The sequence below is a fragment of the Urtica dioica genome, chromosome 7 (assembly GCF_054948205.1).
Source record: "Urtica dioica subsp. dioica isolate 48M chromosome 7, U.dioica_male_clone48M_v1_H2, whole genome shotgun sequence".
NCBI classification, from domain to species: domain Eukaryota; kingdom Viridiplantae; phylum Streptophyta; class Magnoliopsida; order Rosales; family Urticaceae; genus Urtica; species Urtica dioica.
Window position 1 is genome coordinate 17,601,619 of NC_142762.1, and position 14,667 is coordinate 17,616,285.

Here is a 14,667-nt window from a genome sequence, read left to right on the forward strand (position 1 = left end):
ACACGACCGCGGCAGCTACCGACGGTACCTCGGGACGCTCCGATGCGAGGCCTTCGGCCCCCGGACATGTCTCTGACTCACCTCCGGGATCTTCAGACTCGGGATCAAAGTCGTCCACGCAGTCTATCTCGTCGAGAACCGACTCTAGCGGAGTCACTGCGTCCGCGTCCGTAACATCTCCCGGCACGCCTTGAAAGTCCAAATCGGACTGCGGCACGTCGAGGCGGACTTTGTCGCGAACCCCCTCGCCAACTAAGTTGATCACGAGGCGAGGGGCAGGCTCCCCGGACGCGGGATGATCAAACTCCCCACCTGTATCGCGCCCAGTTGGCGCGCACTCTTCAAGAGGCTGAGCAGCGGGCACGGTCGCGCCCAGCTCGCCTTCCTCCAGCCACTGCTCTACTCCGCTTGGATTTTCTTCCACGTGCAGAGGAACTTCCCTTAATCCCGTGAAGAGATCATCCTCTGCGTGTTCAGATCCCTGAAACAAGAGAGAGAAATCAATCTCGGGACTCTCAGCTGAGAAAAGGGGAGGGACACCCATAATGCAAGCGTAAAAAAAGAAAACAAGCGTAGAGAAAAGAGAAAAAATAAAGTGAGGAATAAGGGGAAGGGGGGATGTCTATTTATAGACTTCTAAGGGGGTAGGAGTCGAAATCCTACTCCCACAAGGAGCAAAATCGGAGTAAAAACTCTAAAAAGTCGGAGTTCTCCCGCGCGAGGCGAACCAGCCCCGCGCACGGGGCGCGCCGCGCGCCAAGCCCGCGCGCCGCGCGGGTCATGCAGCATAGACGGCGCGCCGCGCCGTCCAGGGCGCGCGCCGCGTGGCCCTCCAAAAAAAGAAAAAAAAGAAGAAAAGAAGAGGAAAAGACTTTTCCTCGGGGTCACAAGACACGGGAAATATTTTACTCAAACACCCAACTGGAAGAACAAAAAGCTCATCGCTGGGACGCCTCCCGAGCGACGAACTTGGGGGGCTAATGTTGTCGGTCGTTTTCGGAAAACCCGAGACGCCAAGAAGCACGTCGCTCAATGGGCCGATGGTCAGGCCGGAGGTCCTGAAGAGCGACAGGCCTTCAAGCCCTCGCCTAAAGTCTTGACTCCTCGAGTCGAGCTTCGCTCCTTGAGTCGAGCCTTGAGTTAATCTCCTCGAGTAGAGCATCGCACCTCGAGTCGAGCCTTGAGTCAATCTCCTCGAATCGAGCTTCTCCCCTCGAGTCGAGCCTTGAATTGTTCCTCGAGTCATTCTCGAGTCCCTTCTCGAGTTAAGTCGCTAGTCGCTCTCGTCGAGTTGAGACTTGCTCCTCGAATCAAGTCACTCTCGTCAAGTGGAAATCTTCATATTTCACGCGGGAAGAATGATATTCGAAGGCCCGCAAGAGCCCGGCAAGACGAGCCGTTCATCACGCACACAACACGCTACGCCGGCCGGCCGTTCAGCAGACGGCGCGCGCCGCGCGCCCCATACGCCGCGCGACCTGCGCCGCGCCCGGTGACCCTCGCGCCGCGCCCGGTGACCCGCGCGCCGCGCCCCCTGCGCCGCGCGCCGTGCGCCGCGCGTTGTGCGCCGCGCTTTGTGCGCCGCGCGCGCCGTGCGCCTCCACTTTATGGCATGCGCGTTCCTAGTCCCACATGGACGAAAAAGGGACCTTCTAAGGCTCCCAAACACCTATATAAACCCCCTTCCATTGAGGGGAAAGCCATCCCATTGATCCTATTCAATACTCAATAATTTATATTCATCTCTGATCAACACGCTCGATTTCTTACTCTTCTCTGCTTCTCTGGATGCCATATTTGGCCTGAAGCAGACTCTCTTCTCCCTCCCTCGTTCTCAAAGGTTCCGAAGCACTCACGGGGACTTCCCGGACGTCGCTCCCTTTGACCGAACGTTCTCCGGTGCTCAAGCACGCCCCTAGGGTTCTCGACTAGAGTTCCCCTCGCGCGTCTAACACGCTAGATGCCTACGCGATCTCCGAAGTTCTGAGACGCCGCCGAGGACTCCTCGCGCCCCGTCTCCTGTTGGAATCGATCTAGGGTTTGAGAAAAAGTTTAACGCTTCGTTAAGCGGCGGAATTTTAAAAATTTTCTTTTTAAGTAAAACTAGTTTTTACTAACCTAGACAAGAGCATGTACATGTAAATAAAAACTAATATGAGCTATTAAAGTTACTAACCTTTCTTGAAGCTTGAACCTTGTAGAAGCTTTTGGAAAGTTGCAACGCTCGTCTCCCCTTGCAGCACATCTCTCTTTCTTTCCTCGGCACCTCGAGCAACCACGAAAGTTTCTATCACTAAATCACTCGAAAAGAAGGAATCAGTGAGTGGGCACTTTTAAACACTACGACTTAAGAACGAGTCTCAAAGTCGCAGAGCTAAACACTAGGTCGAGTGAGGACCTAGGTGCCAAAACAAGAAAAATCGAAAATAAAATAGAAAGAGAGAGAAGAGGGGCGGCCAACAATGTCTAGAGAGAGAGTCTCTCAATCTCTAACTTATGTTGAATGAGTGGAATGAGAGGAATGAGGGTCCTATTTATAGGAGAAGGGTTGGCCTTGGAAAGAAGTAGTTTCCTCTTATTTTCCAAGCCTTTATGAGGAAATCTTATTTCCTCTTTTTCCCTTGCTTTGCACGTCCAACATGTGCTTCAATAAGCCTTGGATTTGTTTCCTCATTTAGTTTGTCTCTCTCTTTCCCTTGTGTTGGCCGAACTTATGCTTTCCTCATAGAGGAAATTTGTTTCCTCTTTTTGTTTTGGCAAGTATCTTGATACATTTATGCACAAAATAATTTCTCTTTCCCTTGGGTATTTGGGCGCCCATTTCACATCTAGAAGGAGCTTCTAGAAGCTTCTTCATTTGTTCATGACAACATGTGAAAGGCCCATTAAGAATTTTTAATAAAATTCTTATGAAATGAAATTAATTCACAAGGCCCAATTAATCATATTATGGCCGAGTGACATTAAGTCATCAAATGAACTTGTCAAAATTTATTGACATCCATTTCATCCTTATGTCTCAAAAGACAAAAATACCCTTTTCACTATTTTCGTTCTTGTTTTGACTTAGCTTCCAGTTTAACTATTCCTATCGATGTGATTCGTGACAGTGACCTCATGGACCCAAATGAACAAAGCTTTAGCTAAACACTTGGACTCAAAAGTTCACAAACCTTTTCCAAGTTTAGCTTAATGCCAACTGACTCCACTAAAGAGCTGACACTGAAAATCTCTCGGTTCAAATGAATTTATTTTCTACTCAAGAATTCGACCTAATTATGATGAGCGGATCCACTGAATATTATCTATGTTTACCCTTCATGAATGTCATCAGCTAGTCGGGATTTACTAAATTACCATTTTACCCTTCTAGCTGTTATTTCCTCAACTCCTTTGTCGCTTGTGAATAAGTTAGAAACAATGTATTGACGAGGAGCTAACAAGTCACATTGTTTCATCCAAAAGAGTCAGGACTCAATTTGGACACTGGCCAGTTCATTTATTCACACTCCAAGGAACAAAGCATGAGGTGACATACATTGCATTTCAGCAATCTTGTACATGAATTCCATATCTATGAGAACTTCACAAAGTTACTCATGACAGACTCACAACTTAGTACTTCACCAATAGGCCTTGTTCGGAATCACATAGTGAGTCCGAACTTTGACTTTCTCAAATGAGAATACTAAGGTGTGAAATGGCATGTCTCATTTCAGGATTAAGGTAAGCATGATGCAATTCATACATAGTGACTTCGAGACATAAGAGGTTAAATGGTTTGTTCTTATATTGTCTCTAGAAGTGCACTGGTCAATTCAGTATCTTCGGAAGATAGCTAGAAGAACTATAGAGTCCCAAACTCTCAATGCCTCATAACCAGACATCATAGATTCTTCTAACAATCATACTGAGGTCAATAGTCCTTTGACCCTAAGATTGCGAATATATCGTTTTAAGCAAACTACGAAGAGTTTGTTCATGCAAATCTACATTTGTCTCTTCGTAAGTTGTTAAGTTTGTTTATGGACTAAAAGACTAAGGTTTTATCATAAAGCTTCAAACAAAGAAGATTGAATGAACGTTTCAACTTTTTATTAATGAATAAGCAATTACAAGCAAGAGTCTTCGTAAGACTATATGACATCAAATGTACATAAATAGACACTACTACTCTTCTTGTGGGCACCACTGACAACATCTCCTTCGTCAAGCACGCCTCTCCGCCAAGGCTCCGCGCCTCATACTGCGTCCTACACGCTTGAACTACGTTCTGACCTGATCCCACGCACGGGTACGTAGGCAGCCGACAACCAAGGCACGGTCACTCCTCCTCCTTACCCCCTACCTCTCCCGAGAGGCGGGTTGATCGGAGAAAACCCTAGCTCGAGACAATCGAGTTCCCACTCTTGGCCCGGGTGCGATCACTTGGTCCGGCCTTGGATCGAACCGCCCGAGGTTTTAAATAGTTGTTCATTTTCGTACGACAACATATAGTACCAGAAACACAACTTTGCCTTCGTGTATTAACTTGTAAACACAAGGCTCATCTATTGACTGTTCAAAGCCGAAGCTTTTCACAGTTTCATCGAATCTGATATTCCATGACCTAGATGCTTGCTTTAATCCATAAACGGACTTAAGCAACTCACAAACCCTGGTCTCTTGACCTTCTTCCACGAAACCGTCTGGTTGAGCCATGTAAATGCGCTCGTCAAGATTGCCATTCAGAAAGGCTGTCTTGAAATCCATTTGCCAGATCTCATAGTCCAGAGCTGCAGCTATGGATAGGAGTATGCGGATGGATTTAAGCATCGCGACTGGCGAGAAGGTTTCTTCATAGTCAATCCCTTCTTGTTGGGTATAACCCTTCGCCACAAGTCGTGCTTTGAACGTCTCGACGTTCCCATCAGGACCCCTTTTCTTCTTGTATATCCACTTACACCCTACGAGTTTAATCCCGTCAGGAAGGTCTACAAGTTTCCAGAATTTGTTGACATACATCGAGTGCATTTCAACTTTCATGGCGTCAAGCCAAAGGTTTGATTAAGAACAAGCCATCGCTTGGCTATAGGAAACAGGATCATCCATGTCAGAGACGGCTACAAGAGAGTCTCCATAAGACATGTACCTGTCAGGCTTTTGAGTAGCCCTCCCTCTACGTCGAAGTACTACTTGACGATTTTTTCTAATGAGTTAGGTTGTGTTTCAGTTGGGGTAAGAACAGTTCTTACAGATGAGGTAGAAGCTTCCTCACCCAACTTTTCTTCAAGCACAATTTTGCTTCTAGGTTTTGCATCCTTCATAAAGTCCTCCTCAAGGAAACGAGCATTCGTGCTATCGAAAGTCTTATCGTCCTCCGGACTATAGAAGATGAAACCCTTGGTTTCCTTTGGATATCCCACAAACAAGCACAATTCTGACCTACTAGCCAACTTGCTAGTATTTTGCCTTAGCACGTGTGCAGGGCAACCCCAAATTCGGATGTGGCCCAAACTTACTTTACGGCCAGTCCATCGTTCATAAGGAGTACCAGGAACCGTCTTGGACGGAACTTGGTTCAGAATATAAGTGGCTGTTTCGAGGGCATATCCCCAAAAGGAAGGAGGGAGTGATGAGTAACTCATCATTGATCTAACCATCTCCATAAGAGTTCGGTTTCTTCTCTCTGACACTCCGTTTTGTTGAGGTGTGCCAGGTGCGGTAAGCTGAGAAGCGATACCTTCTTCTTTAAGGAAGTCATCGAACTCTCCAGACATATACTCACCACCTCGATCAGATCGAAGGGTTTTGATCACTTTGCCAGTTTGCTTTTCCACTAAAGCCCTAAAGACCTTAAATACGTTAAAGGTCTCGGATTTGTGTTTGAGAAAATAGACAAAACCATATCGCGAGTAATCATCGGTGAAAGTAACGAAGTATTCGTATCCTCCACGTGCCTGTTGGCTGAGCGGACCACATACATCAGAATGTACTAGTTCCAGCAACTCAGTGGCTCTTCGACCCTTATTGGAGAAAGGTCGCTTAGTCATTTTTCCTTCTATGCAGGATTCACAAGTAGGTAGTGAACCTATTGCAGAGGCTTGGAGTGGACCATCCCTCACAAGTCTCTTAATCCTATCTAGACTGATATGACCAAGTCTTAAGTGCCATAGGTATGTTGATTTTGTTAGATCGGAGGATTCAGAAAGTTTGATCCTCTTTGGCTCCCTAATTAGATCATTATCTATTTCGGTGTCTAAAAGAGAAGGTTGAGTGGGATAGATGTAAAAAAAAGACCATTCTTCATACATGCATCAGTGACAAAAGAATTAGAAAAAGAAATACGAATTCCATTCTTTATAAACTTTAAATAATAATTTTGCTCTAAAAGATGAGCAACAGATATTAAGTTTTTCCCAAAGGAAGGAACATAATAAACATTATTCAAATTTAAAGTGCGATCTTCAAAAGATAGCGTCACGGATCCCACAGCCTTCGCAGACACCACGCTCCCATCACCCCACTTGAAGCAGAAGTCGCCATCCTCTAAGCTTTTGCTTTTCCTAAAACCAGTTAAGGAGCAGCAAATATGGTTAGTAGCAGCGTAGTCAATAATCCACGATGATACATTATCAGCTACTAAACAAGCTTCAGTAATAAGTACAATACCTTTTACTTTAGTTTTGACGTAGGCAGGACAGTTCATACGCCAGTGACCAGGCTCATTGCAGTGGTGGCATTTGTCGTTAGACTTATCCACCTTCGGAGCCTTCGGCGCCTTCTTCTTTGTTTGAACCTTAGGTTGGTTCTTCTTCTCGGCCTTGTGAGGTCTCTTCTTAGATCCAGAGGTGGAGGCAGTAGCATGTACCTCTCCTAGAGCCCTCTTTTTCTTAGTGAGTGCCTCAGCGGTTTGAAGCTCCTTCATGAGCTCGGTAACAGTGTACTCTAGCTTGTTCATGGAATAATTCAACTTGAAGGTATCAAAGGTTTTGGGGAGAGTTTCCAAGATCATATCTATTTTAGTCTCCCCATCAATCTCAGATCCAAGGATCTCCATTTCTTTTAGATAGCTAATGATCAGCATCATATGATCTCTAACGGGAGTTCCAGCCTTCATACGACAGTTCATGAATTGTCGGACCGCTTGTTGCCTAGCTTGACGTCCTTGCCCTCCAAACATCTCATGGAGATTGTAGAGCATATCGGTGGCAGTTTCGTAATCACAATGTTGTTGTTGCAACACATTGTTCATCGATGCCAAAATATAGCACCTCGCAATCTCATCGGATCGAAGCTAGGCCGCCAGGGCATCTTTTTCTTCTTGCGTCGAATCTTCATTCGTTTGAGGACAGGGGGTGGTGAGAACCCATTTGTGCTTGTCGACAGTAAGGACTATGTCGAGGTTACGTTTCCAGTCGACGTAATTGTGGCCTTCGAGTTTATTCGAGGAAAGAATGGTTGAGAGAGGGTTGAGAGACATATTGCCTATAAAAGTTGAAACAAGTTTATGATTAGTCTTTGGTTTAGGATTTAAGTTTTATTAAGACTTTTATAAAATCCAAAGGTGTTATAAACCAAACGATAATTTACTCCCTCAAGAGAAGGCCGCAAAAAATCTCCATTTATAAGTAAATGACAAATCATTAATGCTAAGCCAAGATGTCAATACATCAATTTTGACTAGCCACCTTTTAAATTGGTTTGATCACTCACATCCTTTCGCAGAGCCTCAAGGGAGGATTACTAGGGATTGAGCCTAAGTGTGCAACCAACCACTTAGTCCAAAAGGTCTGTTGTCGCACGAAAATGAACAACTATTGTAAACCTCGGGCGGTTCGATCCAAGGCCGGACCAAGTGATCGCACTCGGGCCAAGAGTGTGAACTCGATAGTCTCGAGCTAGGTTTTCTCCGATCAACCCGCCTCTCGGGAGAGGTAGGGGGTGAGGAGGAGGAGTGACCGTGCCTTGGGTGTCGGCTGCCTACGTACCCGTGTGTGGGATCAGGTCAGAATGTAGTTCAAGCGTATGTAACGCAGTGTGAGGCGCGGAGCCTTGGTGGAGAAGCGTGCTCGACGAAGGAGACGAGCCGCGTAGGAGTCCTCGGCGACGTCTCAGAACTTTGGAGATCGCGTATGCGAGAGAGAATGTGTGTTTTCTCTCTTTTGGAGACGTGGAAGACTCTAAGTCAAGAGTTCCTTCTTGTGGCGGAGATTCCGGACGCGTAGGCGATTCCTAGTTAGAAATGCCAGACGCGTAGGCGATTTCTTGTCAGAAATGGTGGACGCGTAGGGTGCTAGACGCGTAGGCGATTTTCATTCGAAAACTGTTAGAGCACTCGTGGGCTCAAGATTAATCGTTGGATCAAGAGAGGCGGCACTCGAGAGTCCCCGGAAAGCGCTTCAGAATCTCTGAGAACGAGAAATCGAGGAGAATCTGCTTCAGGCCAAGGATGGCATCCAGAGAAGCAGAGAGAAGTCTCAAGTTCCTTGAGAATAAAATGGGATGATTTTCCTCTAAATGAGAGGGGGTATTTATAGGTGTTTGAGGGCCTTAGAAGGTCCCTTTTTCGTCCATGTGGGACTAGGGGCGCGCGCGCCGTCAAGTGGAGGCGCACGGCGCGCGCGGCGCACAAAGCGCGGCCCAAAACGCGCGGCGCGGGACGTGCGGCACGCACGCGGCGCGCGGCGCGGGACGTTTGGCGCGGCGCGCCGCCTGTCCGGAGCGGCGCGCGGCTTGCTGTGCGTTGCTGGCCGGCGCGGCTGCGCGCGCGGTGCATGGCCCGTCTCGTCGGACTCTTGCGGGCCTTTAAGGGTCTTTGGATACCACTCTTGTCACGCAAAATATGAAGGTTTCTACTTGACGAGAGTGACTCGATTTGAGGAGCAACTCGAGGCTCGACTCGAGGAGGACGACTCGAGGCTCGCCTCGAGGAGGATGACTCGAGGCTCGGCTCGAGGAGGACGACTCGAGGCTCGACTCGAGGAGGACGACTCGAGGCTCGACTCAAGGAGGACGACTCGAGGCTCGACTCAAGGAGAACCTCGACGCTCGACTCGAGGAATGACTCGAGGCTCGATTCAAGGAGGATGACTCGAGGCTCGACTCGAGGAGCGACTCGAGGCTCGACTCTAGGAAGGACTCGAGGCTCGACTCGAGGAGAACGACTCGAGGCTTAACTCAAGGAACGACTCGAGGCCCAACTCGAGGAACGACTCGAGGCTCGACTCGAGGAGGGGCATGAGGATTTGGCACGAGGACTTGCCAGTCGACTCGTGACAGAAGGCTTGCCGCTCTTCAGGACCTCCGGCCTGACCATCGGCCCTTTGAACGGCGTGTCTTCTTGGCGTCTCGGGTTTTCCGAAAACGACCGATAACATTAGCCCCCCAAGTTTATCGCTCGGGCGACCTCGGGCGGTGAACTTTTAGTTGTTTCCGCCGGGTGTTTGAGGAAAATTTATCTCCCAGGGCTTTGCCGTCGCGAAGCTTTTGTGATTTATATAGAGCGTTCTCACAATTGTAAGTGATGTCTCTCACTTTTCCATCTCTCTCAACACGAGTGTGCGATCAACATGTGGAGGAGGATCCAAGCGGATGAGAGGCATAGCTCAACGTGGGCGAGGCGGACACGTTCGCATCCATCGCTCTAGCCCCGGAGCAACGGGGACATGCGCAGGCATGTAGGGCAGGCACTTGTGCAGAGGTGTACCGGCATGTCGCGGCTTGTTGATCTATTGGCGAAGTCACATCCAAGTCTTTCTTCGATGGCGTTTTGTTTGATGATATCTTCAACCCGGAGTCAATGCAACTCGACGGTGATTAGCATGGCAATTATTTTCTAATTGCGACATGTTAGGGGAAGATCATGGCATCCGTCTCGGCCAGCTTGGAAGGCAACTGCACTTTTGCGTTTTGCAGAGGCGTGCTCATTCCGAGGTCTCGAAGACAGAGGTTGATGCTGCGGGCCGATGCTTTGAGAAGACGGAGTGGCACCTGGTGAAAGGCTCTGCCGCACCGGAGGGCTTCGACTGCTCGGGGATCAACACTAAAAGTTTGACCATGCATCAAGCATAAGTGGGTCTCACGGGGCATCCACCATTCCCGCCCTGGTGACGCTTCTTCGTCTGCGTTCGGAAGATCGGCCCTTATTCCCCAGACGCGAGCGCGGGTCTCTACTTTGGCTGACCTGTTCTTCAGGTCGCTCCGAGTGTTTGTTTGAGGAGCGGAACTCGACTTGAGGAGAATGGCTCGACTCAAGGAGCAAGGATCGACTTTAAGAAGGATGACTTGACTCAAGGAGCGAAGCTCGACTCGAGGAGAATGACTCGACTCGAGGAGCAAAGCTCGACTTGAAGAGAATGACTCGACTCGAGGACAGTGATTTGACTCGAGTAGCGAAGCTCGACTTGAGGAGGATGACTCGACTCAAGGAGCGAAGCTCGACTTGAGGAGAATGACTCGACTCGAGGAGCGAGGCTCGACTTCGAGGAGAATGACTCGACTCAAGGAGCGAAGCTTGACTTCGAGGAGAATGACTCGACTCAAGGAGCGAAGCTCGACTCGAGGAGAATGACTCGACTCGAGGAGCAAAGCTCGACTTGAGGAGAATGACTCGACTCGAGGAGCGGGGCTCGACTCGAGGAGAATGGTTCGGTTCGAGGAGAATGACTCGACTCGAGGAGAGAAGCTCGACTCGAGGAGAATGACTCAACTCCAGGCTCGATTCGAGGAGAATGACTCGACTCGAGGAGGATGAATTGGCTCGAGGAGCGATGCTCGACTTTGAGGAGAATGACTCGACTTGAGGAGCGAGGCTCGACTTCGAGGAGAATGACTAGACTCAAGGAGCGAAGCTCGACTCAAGAAGAATAACCTGACTCGAGGAGCGAGGCTCAACTTCGAGGAGAATGAATCGACTCAAGGAGCGAAGCTCGACTTCGAGGAGAATGACTCGACTCAAGGAGCGAAGCTCGATTCGAGGAAAATGACTCATCTCGAAGAGCAAGGCTCGACTCGAGGACAGTGATTTGACTCGAGGAGCGAAGCTTGACTTCGAGGAGAATGACTCGACTCAAGGAGTGAAGCTCGACTCGAGGAGCAAAGCTCGACTTGAGGAGATTCTACACGACCTCATTCGTTGTCTGGGACTCTTCCAGGCGGTGCTTGCTCGAGCAAAGTCTCAGCTAGCCCGGGCCGAGCGAGGTTCTTGCTCAGAGGCGGAGTTCGCGAGTCTTTGCGAGCAGCTTCCGTTAGTTCGCATGGAATGGGGAGTCTCCCAAGGCGAGCGTGATCGTGCCCGGTTGGCGGTGGCGAAGATGGCAAGACCTATGCCTTGTACGACGGTTTAGGTGCGCCTTGTGGCGGCTCCAAGTGCGTTGCGATTGGTCATCGTACGCAATGCCTCGCGGCGACTAAGAGCGCGTCGTGAGAGTAGGTTCTGTGCGTCGTTTAGCCGTCTAGGCAAGTCACGAGGGATGGCCTAGATATGCCATGTAGGCTTCTTAGGTGCGTCGCGAAGGACGACGTTGTTGCGCCATGTAGGCGTCTTACGTGTGCCATGTAGGCGTCTTAGGTGTGTCACGAGGGACGACGTGGTAGCGCCATGTAGGCGTCTTACGTGCGCCATGTAGGCGTCTTTGGTGCGCCATGTAGGCGTCTTAAGTGCGTCGCGAGGGACGACTTGGTCGCGCCATGTAGGCGTCTTACGTGTCCCATGTAGGCGTCTTAGGTGCGCCATGTAGGCATCTTTAGTGCGTCGCGAGGGACGGCTTTGGTGCACCATGTAGACGTCTTAGGTGCGTCGTGAGGGACGACTTCAGCCTACATCTCTGGGATGTCTTATGGCACGCCGCGGAGGCGTCTTAGCCTGCATCTCTGGGATGTCTTATGGCGCACCGCGGAGGCGTCTTAGCCTGCATCGCGGGGATGTCTTACGGCGCGCCGCGGAGGCGTCTTAGCCTGCATCTCTGGGATGTCTTATGGCGCGCCACGGAGGCGTCTTAGCCTGCATCGCGGGGATGTCTTACGGCACGCCGCGGAGGCGTTTTCAGCCTGCACCTCTGGGATGTCTTATGGCGCGCCGCAGAGCCGCCTTAGCCTGCATCTCAGGGATGTCTTATGGCGCGCCGCGGAGGCGTCTTCAGCCTGCATCTCTGGGATGTCTTATGGCACGCCGCGGAGGCGTCTTAGCCTGCATCTCTGGGATGTCTTATGGCGCGCCGCGGAGGCGTCTTCAGCCTGCATCTCTGGGATGTATTATGGCGCGCCGCGGAGGCGTCTTAGCCTGCATCTCTAGGATGTCTTATGGCGCGCCGCGGAGGCGTCTTCAGCCTGCATCTCTGGGATGTCTTATGGCGCGCAGCGGAGGCGTCTTAGTTGAACGCTCGTTCCCGTTTATGTTCGGGTGTTTTGTTTTGGTGGAGCGTTCTTTCTTTGGGTGGAGCGTACTTTCTTGAGGATTTTGAGTGTACTTGTCGTTGCCTATGTCACTAGAGCCCCTAGTTTTTGGGTTTACGATCGTATTTTGATGACTGAAAATCTTTGATAAAGTGGATTTTGAAAGAAAAACCTCGAACTTTATTAATATTGCAAAAATTTGAAATCCTAAAACATTGGCTCGTAGGCCTTATTGAATGTTGGAAAGCAAAGAAATAAAGTGGGGGGAAGCGCTGGCTACTGGTAGTACTGCCTTAAGTGTTCCGCATTCCACAGGGGACGGATCGGTGTCTCATCCGTGTTGTATGTCCCGTCATGTATGACTTGGCAGACGTTGTGGGGTCCCTCCCTGTTTGGGATGAGGACGTCAGCACCTTGCACTTGGGTGTCATGCAGATGTCTTCGTGGATTTTGCGGAGGATCTTGGTCGACTCGACGCTATCTCTAAGCTGGGAGATCGTGTTAACCGTCTTTCTAGCGGTCTTTCCATCGATTCCTTGGATGTAGCATATTCTGGCTTGGGATTGGTCTTCAGCCATGATGCCGATTCCATCTTCGGTGGGGAACTTCACCAGTAGGTGGTATGTTGAAGTAATGGCCCTTAGTCGGTTCAGCGTGGGTCGCCCAATGATTACATTGTAGGGCGACTCTTGATCGACCACTAGGAATGGGACCATGTGAACGACTTCAATGCCTCCGGGAGTTCCGAAGGTGACCGGCAAATCGATGATGCCTTCGGTCATGACTTTCTCCCCAGTGAACCCGAATAGAGGCGTTTGGGTCGGAGTCGGGCGCAGCCCCCCGAGCTTCATGCGCTCTAGGGTGGACTTGAAAATTATGTCGGCAGCGCTGCCGTTATTGATGAGAACCCTTTTCACCAAGTTATTTGCCACTTGGGCTTTGAGCACAATTGCGTCATTATGCGGATGCACAACTCGCTTGGCCTCTTCGTTGGTGAAGTACATCGTCTCGTGAGGCACGGTCGGAGGTTCTTCATAGGTGAGGTTGACGTGCATAGCAGCGTCTTCTTGAGCTACGGCCCTTAGGAATCTTTTCCGTTGTCGGACTGAATCTCCATCTTGTGGGCCACCTAGTATGGTGGTTACAACGTGGAGTCGCGGATTGGCATTGGCAGTAGCCGTGGTTCGGTCGGCAGAAGCGGCTGTTCCTCCTCCTATACCAGATTGTGGTCTGTTTGTGGTGGGGCCCGCAGCGCTGATCATGCGTAACACGAACTCTTTCAGCTCACCCCGTTGGATCAATGCCTCGATCTGCCTTTTAAGACTGTAGCATTCGGAGGTTAAGTGACCGTATTCCTGATGGAACTCGCAATATTTAGATCGATCGCGAGTCGCGGGATCTTTGCTTATTGGAGCCGGGGAAGTGAACTTGTCACGCGCCAAAGCCAGGATTTGATCCGGCGTCGTGTTCAATGGCGTGAACGACGAGTAGCCCTTAAAGTCTTCCGCAAGTCGCGACTTTTGGGGCATCGGAAGTCGGCTATTAGAAGTCTGACCCCCTCTGTTTCGTCTTTTACGGGAGTTGCCTTGCTCGTTGCTAGGCTCATCTCGGTGGTGAGGGCTTTGATTATTGCCCTTGCGGCCATCGAGGTAATCTTCGACTCCCATGAAGGTCTTGGCTCGAGTCATTAACTCGGCCATGGTAGAAGGGACACGGCCGACGATGGACTTAAGGAAGTCACTTGTGCGCAAGCCTTCAATGATGGCAGTGATTGCGTCTTTGTCGTCAAAGCGGTCGACCTTATTCGATTCTTCAGTGAATCGGGCGAGGTATCGTCTAAGAGACTCGCCATTCTCTTGCTTGATTGACCACAGGTACATCCTGGTCTTCTTTTGGACCATAGATGTAGCGAAGCGTGCCAGGAACATGTCCTTCAGGTCTTTGAACGATCGGATGCTTCCCGGCCTTAAGTTCTTGAACCACTCGAAGCCGGGTCCGGCGAGGGTAAGACTAAAAGCTTGGCACATGGCGCCGGGAGCGACACCCTGCATCGTCATCCAGGTTTCATAGTGGTGGATATGGTAAGCGGGATCCGCTTTTCCATCATAGGGAGCGAGGTTTGGGAGTTTGAAATTTCCCGTGCATACCTCGGCCAATATCTGAGCCGTGAATGGCGATGGATTCTCCTCGACGACCCCATAGGCACTTCCGCCTATTCCGTGTTCTCGGAGATCTCGTACTTCATTTCGAAGATTGTGGATCATTGTGATCACATCGAGACCAGTAGTCGGA